Source organism: Stegodyphus dumicola, chromosome 6 (assembly GCF_044657685.1).
Source record: "Stegodyphus dumicola isolate Sdum_Otavi_A_Nest chromosome 6, ASM4465768v1".
NCBI classification, from domain to species: domain Eukaryota; kingdom Metazoa; phylum Arthropoda; class Arachnida; order Araneae; family Eresidae; genus Stegodyphus; species Stegodyphus dumicola.
In genome coordinates this window covers 116,524,491-116,539,025 of record NC_140773.1, presented here as the reverse complement: position 1 = coordinate 116,539,025, position 14,535 = coordinate 116,524,491, and positions in this window count along the sequence as shown.

The window sequence follows — 14,535 nt, the reverse complement described above, 5'->3', positions numbered from 1 at the left end:
TTAATTTACTGTGAAATAGAAATGCTTTCTTAAATAAGAGAAAATAGCAGCTATCAAATTAAATAAAGTATTCGTGCTCTCATCAGCTTGGAGTTAACAAGCAGATTAGTAAAAAAGATAATAACTATCTTTCATCTAAAGACTTGCACAATTAAATGAGCTGAATAATTTTAATTACCTAAGGGATACAAACCATCTTTTTTCCACTGCATAATATTCTTCTCCCGTGTTTCTGCTTAAATGTAAAACATATTTATGCCTTACATACAATTTTTGAAGTATGACTGTCGTAGACAATCTATAGTTTAAACAAATGTGTCAACAAATTTAATCATATATTTACAAAAAAGGATAATAATAACTGATTAACATGAAATGCCTTTTGTTACTACCTTTGCAAATTTCACCTTTATTCTCAATAATAAAAAAAACATATATACTACTATTTATATAGCGTCCATCAATTTTTAAATTACCATTCTAATTTTATTGTTAGTAAATAACAGCGTCTATTTTAGAAATATTTTTGAATAAGAATAAAATAATAATAAATAATTATAAATAAATAAATAATAGTAAATAACAATAATAATAAATAATAATAAATAAATAAATAATAGTAAATAACAATAATGTTAGTAAATAACAGCGTCTATTCCAGAAATATTTTTGAAGGAAAAGAAATTGAGTACCTTTATTCTCAATAATAAAAAAATAATATATACTACTATTTATATAGCGTTCATCAATTTTGAAATTACCATTCTAATTTTATTGTTAGTAAATAACAGCGTCTATTCGTGAAATATTTTTGAAGGAAAAGAAATTGAATAGTCTCATATAAATGTATTTAACAAAACCTTTTAAAATTGTATATTGGAAACAATACCTTTTAAAATTTTATATTGTAATCTAGCTCTTGCAAAGCTCAATTTGCTTACGAAAAAAAATGGTCAATTACAAGGAGAAATTTAACAAACAAAAAGAAGTCTTACATTTAATACGAATAGTGTTTCATATATATCAGGTTATCTATATATAACTACAAGCAATATATTCCTGAAACAACATCAATGGCAAATATTTTTCCCTCATCTTAGGAAAAATAAATACGTTGAAACTGATAAAAACCAACAGGCTTAAGTTGAAAAGGCTGTTTTAATATAATGTATCCTAAAGAAGTATTTAAAGTCATTCCATGGATTGAGGCAATTACATTTGATCGCTGGATTTTGTTTTCCGAGCATACATAATGCGGCATTCCAATACATGTACTGCCATATTGCGCCATCATATATATATATATATCGATTAAAAATCATTTTAAAGGTTACCCAAGAGTTTGTAAGTAAATATCTAAAATATAATAGTAGTATTTATTAGCAATTGCTAGCAATGCCAGCTAAAGGGGTTTTGTCACCCTATTCTATTTTAAAGAAAGCATAGAGTATTATATTTAAGATTGTCAATGATTACTAAAAACGCATAAATCCTAACGCAAAGTGTACCTTTGAAACACATTATATTAACAACAAAGCCAAGTTCTAAAACATTCAAAGCTGAGTATCAGGAATAAGGATACTTTACTTGTTAGCAAAGCGGCTAAGACTTTCGTGATCATTAGACTAAGTTACAAAACTGTTCTGAATTTCGTATCTAAATGTACAGTTAAACATTTAGAGTTCATTACCGCGACACATGCATTTACAGATGGGAACAATTTGTAATTCAGAATGCTGATGCTTCTACAAAATGTTAGCATGTAAATTATTAACAGCTTTGCGCATCTGTAACTCCCGTGTTTTCTCACTGGATCTTATTTTAAATAAGGATACCAAGTAAAGTATCCTTATTGAAAATAAGATCACACTGTGTTTGTATAGGCTAGTAGAACTATAATCGTTTATACATAGCCTAGATTGATTGTTTGAAAATTGGCGCCGGATGCGGCGTCGTCATTACATCAACTTCAGGCACTAATGTAACATCGCAAGCCCGTCTCCATCAAAATAACAAAGTATATCAGGCCGAGCTGATAGCAATCCGTTCCAGCATGATATCGCTTGTAATACTCCCGACAGACATAATTTAGCTTATCATAGGCAATCATTCAATTTATGCAATTAAAAATCCAGCACCCCAATGCACTTTATAAATGGCTATAGAACTACTGGGAATTTCGGTTTGATGTTTTTGAATGTATTTCTGCTTTAATCTTTGAACTGCTTGTCTCTGTTGTGCGTTAACCATGAGGCCGATTATTATCGGCCAGGAGGGTTGCAGCACACTAGTATCTTACATTACATTTTGCATTACCAACACCACAAAATAGTCATTGGTGAACCAACAAGGCATTCATCACTACCAGGATTAGAAGCTGCTAAAGCAACTGCGAAGGTAATGAGATAGCCAACGTCCTTGCCGAAGCAGCCGCCTTAAGTAATGTGGGGAAAAATTGAAAGCTCATGGTCTAGATTCTGTCCTAAAACTAAAGCTTAAGGACCTTTCAGAAGGTAAATGGCAACATCAATGGGAGCAAGAAAAATTAAAGACATCGAAGCTTCAATTCTCTTCAAGAAACTAATGAATACATAGTCCTATCTTCCCTCTACTTCTCCCAATACATCTCTGGATATGGGCCTCTTTTCCACTTCCATGAAAGAAATATGGCATCTAAAGGTATGCAGGAGATAGAAAGGATCTTCCAGACCACTCAAGGCTCCAGTGCGCTCTAACAGACAAGAACCATATTTGTCATCCCTTAGACTCTAGCACTGAATTTAATTAATTCTTGATTAAACATAGCAAGGCTCACCAGCGCATTAAAGCCTTCATAGAACTGCTCCAAGACCAAAGTCTCCAGTTGTTCAATTTTTGACACCCCAACCATTGATACCTCTGTAAACAACATCAACTTTTAACGTGCCACTAATAAGCTGTTCCTCTAAATCATAATGCAAAATTCCATACATATTGTTGTCAAAGTGTAAATTTATACTAAACCCCTGAAGCATGTTTAGGAATTATGTACAAAGCAATGTAACTCCGTTTTGTATTTTTGCTTTCAATAAACTCCACATAAGTTACTCTAGAAATTTTACGAGTATGTACTAGCGCTGTGCCAGTTTTTTAAAGGCGCTGTGATGGTGCCCTACACAAATGTTCCTCTCATCTTCTGTATTCGGCATACCAACGGCCCAGCGGTAAAGTTATAAGGTATTTCTCCCTCTTTCCTAGCGTGCCTTCGTGGTGCAGTGGTTCTGCACGCTGGGCCGGTATTTCAGAGGTCCGTGGTCCGATTCCCGGCGAAGGCGGATGCTAATTTTTCATCTTGCCTGCTTCCAAACGAATCCTAATGTCTCTACAGTGGCGCCCGAACTAAAAGGGTGGTGGATGGTGATTTCGTCCCACCCAGGATTTAGCGACTAGATCCCCTAAAACCCTAGTCGTCCTTTAAAAAGGGGGGTATATAATTTATTTCTCCTCCTTTCTTAGCGTGCCTTCGTAGTTTAGTCGCTCTGCACGCTGAGCCGGTATTCCAGAGGTCCGTGGTTCGATTCCCGGTGAAGGCAGTTGTTAATTTTTCATCTTGCTTGCTTTAAAAAAATCCTAAGTGTCTACAAAGTTACTAAACAATGGCAGTTCTGACCTGGTTTCGACTGCAAGTGAACGGGCTGGCTGCATGTGGGTTTTCGTAATTTCCCCATTTATAACATGTACACGAGCCAGTTTCCCTTAGAAAGTCCTCCACGAAGGCATCCCTTCCCTTAAGCAGATAGCCCTAGTGTGTTTTGCTGTTGTTTCAATAAACCAAACCAGATCTCTCCTATATTCGATCATATGCTTGATCTTTAGAACTTTCCAGTATGAAAATTTAAATTTAGTGGCAGCGATGTGAACAGTATATAGTATTGATTCTAGCTAACAATTACGGTATTATCAGTTATAGTATTAACGATTGCCCAGTTTTGATCAACTGTAAATTGAAGAATATTCGAGAACTATTTTTCGGTTGTGATTTTCAGATACTTATGTTTTACGGTAAACAGCCACGTTGCTCAGAATACTTTGGTGACTATAGAAAGACAAGTCCCGCTGCCCAGAATAATTCATTGACCTTAGTCACATTGTTCAGAATACTTCGGTGACTTTAGAAAATCAAATCTTCGACGAAGACTCGTCTTTCTAAATTTCGTCTTCGTTCGAAGGCGAACGACGGTGGGTCACTCTTCGAATACTTGAATATGTAAACGTACATCCATTTAATATGCATTAGCGATAAACTGAAACGCGTTACAGGTTTATTCAGCTTATGCCAAGGCATGAACTTTCATAACAGCACGTAGCATCAACGCAGGCATTTTTATGAGGAATAATTCTTTCAAGCGACTTTACAAAACTCCTAAGCCAAGGCAGTCTATGCAAGTAAGATTTTAGTCTGCTATTCTTATTAATTCATTAAGCATAGGTGAAATAAAATCATTATATTTTTACGTAGATTCTCTTCAACTGTATAATCGTTCAAAAATCGGTGTTCATTTCCTAGATTTGAATAAAGGCGCTAGTGGAGGGAATTAAATGCTAAGAAAGGAAACTTAAAAAATAATGGGGAGGAAATTTTATCACTTGTGCTGCTAAGTTACGTAAGTACTATGCTTCTGAGTACAATGACGGCATATTTTCATCTAAGTTGTCTAAGATTTAAAAAGTAGATCTGGGCTTTCATAGTAAATTTTTTATCCTTTTATGAGCAAGCTTAATTGATGTAATAATTTTAAGGGTTTTTGAGTTCATTTTATGGTATCTTATTTATTTTTTAATTATCAAATATTTCAGTTCATAGTACCGAAATTATGCTGCGACTCAGAAAATTCAATTTGTGAAATCAATTTTGATTATGGGTCTTCAAGCTGCTGAAGGCAGCTTGAATGATTACAGTGCAATTTTCTAGGGTTGTTAAAATATCTGTAAGTGTCCAAAATTCAAAGGATTTTTTCCTGGACAGAACAAATAAGCATTTAAATAAATAATGTTTTTGTTTCTGTTGTTGATTTAACCAAAGAAATGCGCAGATAAGTGGTAAATGTGTTCTGTGAGCAAAACCGAAATGAATTAATAATTGTTTTCTTTTTCTTTTCCATGGATTTACCTTTATGGGTATGATAAGAATTCCTCAAAATTTGTTTTAATGTTTTTTGAGGATCAGGACAGTATGAAGACTACTCCCTTACTGGGAAGCTTAAACCTTGCAATCTGTGACGATCAAATTTCAGATTTTGCCAGTGGATTATGAAGCCGCCTTGAGAGGATACGTTTTTTGAATACAACAATGTCTGGAAATATATGTATCAGTGATTTACTTTATCTGAAGTAAGTTTAATCAATTTTGGTATTATATTTCATTATTATTCATTCTTTATGAGATTCAGTTCGAAATTCGAAGTTGAAAATGCTTCCAAAATTAAATAAATATTTAAAAAGCAAACATTCATAAAAGAAAATGCAAATATTTAACATAAAATTGAATTTCCGTGAGAATTTCATTCTAATAATTTTAATTAATAAATGTTAGACTATGCCATGTAATTTAAACGCATGAAAATGAATCATTTATAATCAAATTTATCAAAAATTTTGTGTATTCATTTCCGGCATTATTGTTACTAACAGGACATCTTTCTGTAAAAAGTGCCATTTAATTCTTTAATAAAATAATTTTATATTTTCAAGATCTTTTCTGCTTCCTTTCCTTCTACATGACTTCATGCTGTAATTGGAAGCATACTCGACGCGCATTCGAGAGGTCTAGGTTTCGAGCTCCGGCGACGGCTAATAATAATAATAATAATGACTACAGAAATTTATGTTAAATTTTAAAAGTTAACATTAGAACTCAATGAAATTACGAATCTTATTTTAATCTTTCGAATTCTTTGCTTAGGAAAATTTAGGCTCATTTGTCTCATAAATGCGATATAACATTTATAATGAACGAATGCAGATTTTGCTTCTTATTTTAAATACTAAAATAAAATTTTAATGTATTAACAATATGTTGATATTATAACCCTTTATATGCTACTCTTCCAACAACAACAACAACAAAAAAAAAATCTCGAATTAAATTATGTCTACCAGGTTATGATATATCTTAAAGGAATTATTTAGTTTATAAAACGAAACTTTTGATGTAAATAACACATTTGAAATTTCTTTGAAAATATTTAAAAATAGATATCCAAATCATAAAATATAAGATTACAATCTAACTCTTTAGGAAGTAATTTTGCAGTTAAAATTTTAGACTGAAGACCGCAATTCTCGGAAAACCTGTTAAAACTCTTATGAAAATGCAAAAATTGGAAACCTGCCTGCAGATACAAAATGCATGCTAGGAAAGTAGATGTACAGGCAGACATACACATTCACATTTTTTCCAGACTTTCTGCTATAGCCGTAAGTAACTGTTAAAAGAGAGACTGTTGAGCATGAAATTAGGTACACGAAACGGTAAAAATTAATTTATGAATTTTCCTTTGAAACAACTAGCTCTTACATATACAGCTAGTAATAATATGATAGGATTTCCGAATTCGGAGTCTATGAATATAGAGTATTTGACGAGATAAGAGAGGTTTTTCTGTATGGAAAATAAGCGATTTGTCAACATGGTATAAAAAAAAAGGTAAAATTCAAGAAAATAGGTTAAATTAAATTAGGACTTGGCCGCTTCCTGAGTGGCAAATAATCTAAGTAGATGTCAGGCTGGTTACTTTCATGGTAAACTCACACACTATCGTAAAGTGCGTCCCTGTGAAAATATAAATCTTCAGTTTCAAGAACTACCTTTGTCAGGAAAATATTTCTCACGCTAAAGGAAAATAAAATTATGCCTTGAAGATTTAATAAATTTTTCTATCATGAAAGAGGATATTGTGTAAAGAATATGAAAGGCTCCCGGTTTTAATTTACATAAAATTAATACAAATTTTAAAGGAAGGTTTTAAACCAAAAGATGTACCTAACAGAAACATCCGCCAATATTGACAAAAACAGGACCTCTTTGTACGGCCCATTCAATTACAGTAATTTTTGCTGCACTTTATTTTAACTTATTTCCTCAAATTTCATTAGCCATATATTTCTCCTTCAATCAATTTTTCCGAATTTGTTTTTATATTTTATACAGTTATAAGGTATTTCTCCCGCCCTCTTAGCATGCCTTCATGGTGTAGTGGTCTGCATGCTGGGTCCGCGGTTCAATTCTTGGCGAAGGCGTCATTTTTCATCTCTCCTACTTCCAAAAAATACCTAATTTCTCTACACAGTAAATCTAGTCTGCAGTTAAAAAATTAGAATCTATAATCGAGAGTAAATCATTTGCTTCCAAGTTTTAGAGATACATTTATAAGGTATTTCTCCCATCTTCTTAGCATGCATTCGTGGTGTAGTGCTCAGCACGCTCGACACGTATTCGAGAGGTCCATGGTTTGAATGCCGGCGAGGGCATTGCTCATTTTTCATCTTTCCTGCTTTGAAATAACCTAATGTCTCCATCGTAACGCCCGAACTAAAAAAGGTGGTGGACGATGATTCTCCATCACCATAAATTTGCGATTGGGTCCCCTAATCCCCAGTCGCCGTTTAAAAGGGGAAGTGTATAAGGTATTTATCCTGTCTTCTGAGCATCCCTTCATGGTGTAGTGGTCAGCACGCTCGACGCGTATGCAAGAGGTTCGTGGTTCGAATTTCGGCGTGGGCATTGCTCATTTTTCATCTTTGATGCTTCGAAATAACCTAATGTCTCTGCATATTTACAAAATTTACTTAGCTTTCCCTTACACTAACTCCCTGTGCCTTCTTCCAGACAATTATAGCACTCACAAATTACCTATATGTATATGCTAAGCTCCAGTTAACACACAAAAAAAAATACAACTAAAGACATTTAACTACGACTTTAAGGTTTGCAACTAAATCTCAAAATTAAAACAAATTTCATGTGGACACTGTGTGACTTCCTTATACAGGGCCTATTGTATTATACACATCTCTGCTGCATTTCATTTAAACTTCTGAATCCATTTTCAATCCATTTTTCAATCCATTTTGGAAAAATAAGCCTTGCTATCTGTCTGTGCGTAGAGATCTCGCAAAAACATCGTTTGCATGGGTTCGAGAGCAGTCAGAAGAGATAATTTCTTTGAAACATGATACCCGAAATTTTTGCAATTACAATACTTCCTTTACTTCGCACAGAAACGTTAAAATGAAAAATGTAAACATGCAACTTAACAAATCTCAAATTAAGATGAAATTTTACGAGCATGCAAATATAACTCCAGACTTCTAAATTCGAACTATGATACTTTTCCTGCCTAGTTCTGACCTTTAAGCCATCATTCTGTAAGTTCGACTGGTTGGAAACGGTTTAAGATAAAGCTCCAGCTTTCAATCTATGCTGTATAAATATTAGTTGCACTTATTTTTAAACCTAAATTGATAACAGCTTGCGTGAAAGCTAAAAGGCATATAAAAAGGATAGAAAAATTAACATAAAATAATAACTTAATTGAATAAACCTTGAATATTTTCGACACTCATTTCAATGACTACAATTCCCTCACAAATTTCTTTTTGGTGTATCGAAAGCTAAACTTGAATTTTGCTATCTCATAACGTTTGAAAGATTAAATTCTAGATAATATAGTTTTTGAAACAAATTTTAATTCTTTTGAAACAGAATTTAATTTAATTAATTCTTATATTTTAATAATTTCTAAGAATAATTTAATTTTCAAAATTTAATTTAAATTTAGCCGTACTATATATCGAAATATCCTCTAGTCAGGTGTTTTGTTTAATTTTCAGCTCCAGGTTATTGGACATTTGAAGCACAAAATACAAAATATAAAGCAAACAAAAGGGGGTGAGATACAAAAGAATCAGATACAAAGAACGAAATTACTGTTATATTGCTATGAAACTGTTGAGAGCTAAAGGAAAATCTCTGTAAACCCATTTAATCCATCCGTTACCAATGCCCTCCCAAACTGTAAAACTAAGTAGTGAAGTACACAAGCGTATTCAATTTCTTCTCGAAGGTTTAATTATTTCCAAAAAGTATTTGAAACAACAATACTATATATATATATATATATATCGCTTCGGCTTAGCTTTGGGCAAATTACACATGACTTCGCGACTTTCGCTCAGCTTTGTCTTAGGTTTGGAGAATTCCTGGGGCTATAGATTCAAGATCATCTAACCTTTTTTCCCTGATATCAGCCTCCGGAGAGAACTTTCAGCTCAATAGTACTTTAATTGTCAGTAGTCTAATTTTTAGAATCATTTTTATCACGTGCATACTCCTTGCGCTAAATATGCAAACATGAGTCTTACAAAAATAATTCAGTCAATTGTTTCATGTACTCAAAATAAAAAAGAGGACAAAAATCTAGATTTCACAAATAGCTAGGCAAGAAAAACTTGGATTTTTTAAATCTGCGTATATATAATCTAAACCCTCAAAGTAAGACGAAAGAAGATTAAATGTTTGACATCTTAAAGGTCCTTTTTTTCGAATAATGACACATTTTACGTAATCTCAGATTTACGTCAAATGTGTTATTTTCAAATTTACGATGACCAGATCAAATGAGACAATTTAAAATTCCTAAATTAGAAAGATTATAAATAAAGTTTAAACATTTTTGGGCAGACAAAATCATTAAATTTGTCTCTATTTGATAAAAAGAAATTCGACGCGCAGATATAGAATTAATAGACACCTTTGATATCAGTTATTGATTATATTTGTAATTTGTATACTGTGCTTCTTTATAGATCTTCGTATAATGTGCAGAGTTAAAATGTGTTTTAGCAGGCTATTACTTTATATACGTGATGGCTCACTCGACAAATAGATGCAGTTGTAGTCAAATGCCTAGTTTTAAATTGCATGGTACTTTTCGTTGGAAGGCTGCAGGCGTTTAAACGAAACTTTAACACATATTCTTCATTCACCAATATATTGCACACTAATATATTACATTTACTTGAAACGAATTGTCTTATGACTCATTCTATAGTTTGATAGCAAATTTCCGCGTTTATCTATATAAAGGTTAATGTCTATTCTGCATGATTTCATTTGAAAACAAAGTAGTTCAGTATTTCGTAACCGTATCCCCTTAGATATGTATATTCCGTAATAGTTTTTCTGTTCGCTGAAGGTCAAATGATACTTTTCACAAGTTGATCTTCATAAATATAGGTAATTCTTTACATGTTACTATCCTTATAATTAGTTGTATTTTATTTCAGGAAAACTACGGAATTCTAATCAGTGAAAACTTCTGTTTAATTTAATGTTCTGGGTGTCTCATGTTTGCATTGCTTGAATGTGAGAGAGCCTGAAACTTACGAAGCCTGGAACTTAAATTAGTAGCCTTCGTTCTTTGTTTCAACTTAGAATTTGCATTAAACGTGCCTAGAAATTTTAACACACCTAATGCGATGCTATTATCGATTACTTTCTTAAAAACTTCTTCGTAGATAATAAAATCAAATTTCGCACGGAAGCAAGTCACGAATGATATGCATAATTACTTTTATTAATTTTCTTCTTCTAGTTAAGTAAACCTTTCGCATCTTTCGATTATAGTTCTTTGATTTTGTTCATAAGAAGCAGTAACAGAAAATGTAAAATCATTGCAAAAACTTTCACGTCATGCAATTAAATTAGCAGTACATGTTTTCACTAAATATTCTTAAGGAAACTAGACACCAAGCATTCACATTACATAAACAATCTAGGATTCTGAAATTAAAATGATACTAAAACTTCATAAAAATGTGCAGTAAGCTCCATGACTGAGAATTATTTAGCCGTATCATGAAAGCGCATATTAAAGTATTAATTTCAGGATACCATAACTTGAAATGTTTTAAGCACAAAACACATCTGTCTTCTAATTCCCTGCTTTTGTGTATTGTAACTTAAGTCAATTCGTATATTACTGTTATTAATGGAATTTTATATTTTGGGATCGATTTAAAATTGATGCAAATATTTCGCATGCATGACTTCTCATATATGCTAGCTTTCCATGCATACTGCTCTTGTGAATTTTCTCTTAATACTGCCTTGTACGAAGAAAAGGACATAAGGTAGTGGCGAAAAAATTCAGTTATCATATTTCAAACATCCACTTTTGACCACTCTGGAAGCCATTCATATTATTTTCTGCGTGAGGTCTGTACGTCCAAACAGAGTAAAAGATATTTTTTTCTTAAAACGGTTTATAAAATGGATTTAAAGTGGTTTCAAATCTGATTTTTTCGTAACGTCCGTATGTACATGGGGCAAATAAAATTGGGACATTTCTATATCTCCCGTTCTACTGGGACGATTGACGAAATTCAACTTGCGATTTTCATTTCTCGAAAGCGCAACTTAGGATATGTATTAGATTTATATATAGCACTGTTCTAATATAGGTATTTTGAAACAAAATCGGTATTTTTATGAAATAACATACCATTTTTTTCCATATTTCAATTCTACGACTCCAATTAAGCTAAACTATCAAGTTTTGTAAATATCGCAAGAGTAGTTTTTAAAAAAATAGCTCTCAAAATTTAGCTCCTCAATGTTAATTGAGCTTGGTATATATTTATTAATCTCTCTGTCTTATTAAACTTATTTGATTCTTCCTTCCACATTTCGAAATTCAGGTTTATTCCAAATAAAATTCGCCCATTTTGAATTTTTTTTTTTTGAAATTTGTATTTTTAAATAATTTTTATAAATTTTTCGAAAACAATTTTGAATTATAATCTATAAAAATTTTACCATCCTCTTAAAGTAGATGTATTTTTTAGCATATCTGCAAAAAATTTATTTATTATTTAGAGTTTTGTATTAAGAATTTCCGAAGATATAGGTGAATTTATGTAATGGCATATTTGTTGAAAGCGATGAAACATCAAATGTGGTTTAGACGCTTTGCTATTATTTGAAATTAGGAACAATGTAACTTTTTTCCGCCCATGCAACAATGGAAAAAGGTAGGAACGAGATGCCTTTTTTTACGCTCCGGCATAATGGAAGGCAAAGGAAAATGGGTTGCCATATATTAAGAAGTTCGCTAAGTGAAATACGAGGCGTATTCGGAAACTAAGTACCGTTTTGAAAAAAAAAAAAATAGTAAAACAATTTTTTCGAATCCAGTTTTATTTTTACATGAAAATACATGTCTTATTATATTTTTCAACATAGTTTCCGCCAATGATCAAACACTGGTCATAGCGGGTGACCAGTTTTTGTATACCATCGTCAAAGAAACTTCCCGCCAGTTTCGATAACCACGACTCCACAGCATTTTTCGTGTCATCGTCAGATCCAAAGCGACTGCCACCAAGCTCGCGCTTCATGTGCAGGAACAAGTGATAGTCGGACGGCGCCAAGTCCGGGCTGTACGGTGGGTAATCGAACTGCTCCCAATGAAGCTGTCGAATTAACGATTGAGTGACACCAGCAGTATGGGGCCGAGCATTGTCATGGAGCAACACAATTCCTTTACTAAGCATTCCTCTTCGTTTGTCTTGAATGGCACGCCTTAGTTTTGTTAAAGTCTCACAATATCATGCCGCATTAATGGTTTCACCTCTGGGAAGAAATTCAGTAAGCAAAACGCCTTTCCTATCCAAGAAGACAGTGCACATGATTTTTTGTGATGACATTGTCACTTTGAACTTTTGTTTTTTCGGAGAATGAGTGTGTCTCCACTCCATCGATAGTTGTTTGGATTCTGGTGGGAAATGACACACCCAAGTTTCATCACCTGTCACAATTTGGTTTAAAAAGTTTTCTCCCTCATCTCTGTAACGCGTGAGAAATGTCAGGGCACTACCAAGTCACTTTGTTTTGTGAACATCAGTGAGCATTTTTGGAACCCATCGGGAACACAGTTTGCGATAATTCAAGCGGTCAGACACAATTTCGAACAAAACAGTACGTGAAAATTGTGAAAATGCCTCTGAATGAGTTGTCATTGTGAAGCGTCTGTTCTCATGAATTGCTTCATCAACTTTCTTTACGAAATCATCGGTGACAACAGAAGGCCGACCACTCCGAGCCTCGGCGTGGACATTTGTTCGACCTGCATTAAACATTCTTACCCACTTTCTCACCATTCCATCACTTATCGCGCATTCACCGTAAACTTCTGTCACTTGACGATAAATTTCGGCCGGTTTAACATTCCTTGCGTTCAAAAATTTAATCACGGCACGAATCTCACAGTCAGAGGGAGAACTAATTGTCCTAAACATTTTGAATGTGCACAGCAAACTGAAAACACAACATAGAGCAGCCAAAATGGCGACAATTGAAAGTCAGTGAACAAGAAAGACTAGTAGGCATGCGCGGGACGCCTACCACAGCGCTGCGACGGCGCTAGAATGAAACGGTACTTAGTTCCCGAATACGCTACGTATCCTTGGCGCAAACTGAAAAAAATTGCATTAAGCTAAATTTTTGAATTTCTCCGTAAATTTCACACCAATTTTACAAACTTTAATATCTAGGCATAATTTGAGTCGTAGAATCGAAATAATAAAAAAATTAGCATATTATGTCAGAAAACGTTCCATTTTGTGTTAAAATACCTATGTTAGAACAATGCTATATATAAATGTAATATATATCCTAAGTCGCGCTTTCGAGACATGAAAAACACAATTTGAATTTTGTCAATCGGCCCAGTAGAACGGGAGATATAGAACCATCCCATTTGTTTTCGCAGTGTACGTGCGTAAGTACATATGTATGTATCTCGCATAGATCAAAAACAATTAGCTGTAAAACGTCGAGATTTTTCCATTAAAAGCACTGCTATAACATTTAGATGGGCATCTGCCCTTTTTTTCGGTGTCTGCCGTTCCAAACCGAAAATTTTCTCTTTCTGCCTATTCCCCTAATTGCTTGCTTTGGAGCAGAAACTTCCTTTTAAATTCAAAATTGAATTTTTAAGTATTTTTATCTGTTTTTAGTGTTTTTTATTTCTTTTATTTATTTATTTATTTATTTTTTCGTATTTTAGAAATTGTAATAATGGACTTTTTTTATGTATTTTCATCTTTCCTGTGGATTGAGAACTGAATTGATTGAAAACGCAATGTATGTATAATAAAATTCGAAGAAATAAGTTTAAATGAAGAGCAGGAAAAGTATGCATAATTTAATAAGCCGTACAAGGAAGTCATGTGGTTTCCACATCAGACGTTTTTAAGAGAAACATCCAGCCATTTATGCACTCTTAAACAGAAATGTATTCACAGAATTTACTCAAAGGTTTTCGTATGGATTTACCTCAGTGACATAAAATGCTGTAAATACTGAAAGATGGTGTAATTATGTTACAAATTAAGTTCGGTGTCAGGATATTTCTGCAGTCAGAACATGTTTTTAATAAATTTTGGCTGATTTTCTTTTCCATATTTTTGGAGTTTTTAATTTCTTAATACAAG